The sequence below is a fragment of the Lutra lutra genome, chromosome 4, assembly GCF_902655055.1.
Source record: "Lutra lutra chromosome 4, mLutLut1.2, whole genome shotgun sequence".
NCBI classification, from domain to species: Eukaryota; Metazoa; Chordata; class Mammalia; order Carnivora; family Mustelidae; genus Lutra; species Lutra lutra.
Genome location: NC_062281.1, coordinates 173,135,299 through 173,136,368, shown reverse-complemented (window position 1 = coordinate 173,136,368; position 1,070 = coordinate 173,135,299).

Here is a 1,070-nt window from a genome sequence, read left to right as displayed (position 1 = left end):
GCTGGTCTTGGCTCCTCTGCTGCTGACCACCTCTGTGCTCTTGGCAATCAGTGACCTCTCCTGGCTTCAGTCTCCCTTCTGTGTTATGGAGGTAACACTCCCTGCGCTGATCTCTCATGGCTTGGTGTGGGATCTGATGTTTTAAAAGTGCTTGGTCAGCTGTGATAAAGAGCCAGAGGCCTGGAAGAAATAAGCACAGCATTTTCATGATTCCTAAAGGCTTTTTTCCCTACGACCATACTTAGTCACACTTCTTACCCAAAGAGGATCTCAAAGCCCCTTAGAAGCTATGAGTTTATCATGCCCAAGATCAGCCCTAATCTGCATTGAGCATCTCAGTGGGGAATCCAGGCCCAAGCAGGGGTGCCCTGGGGCCTGACAGCAAAGTCCAAGGGCAAACTGAGGCACGACTCTCCTCATTCCCCCTCACTAAGGGGTAGGGAGAGAGCGCAGGAAGCATGGAGCCCAACTCCACATTGAGGGTTGACACTGGGGAGCAGCGATGAATTGGAGATTAGGAGAGGTCTGCCCAGTCACCAGACTGGAGAGGAAGGCCCACTGTGGGTCACAGGTCTCAGGTGCGTCTGCAGCCTCAGTCTCCAGAGCAAACTCCAATGCCGTCTGAGTCCTGGAAAGAATGATCAGAACTCCCATATTCCAGGAGAAGAACCCCAGGTATTCCCAGACTGAACTCAGGATACCTGGCTGTCCTGGGGTCCGAGCCCAGCATTCCCCCCCCACTCCCCCCCCCCCCCCCCCCCCGCCTCCCAGTACCTTCTCCCGCGAGGCCAACTCCCCTTTCGCGCCCCCGCCGGCCCCGAATCTCAGGCCCGCTCCTCCCGCCCCGCCCTGCGACCCCGCCCACTAGGTCCCCCGGCCGCCGCGCCACCCGCCCGGCCCCGCCCTCCCCCGGCCCCCCGGAGCTCCCGGAGCTCCCGGAGCCGGACGGTGGGCAGGAGGCGGCGGGGAGGGCAGCAGGCGCCGCCGCCCCCGCCCCCGCCCCGCGGCCGCTCCCTCCCTGGCTGCAGGCCGGCCTCCGCGCCCCGCCCGCCGCCCGACCCGCCCCTCCC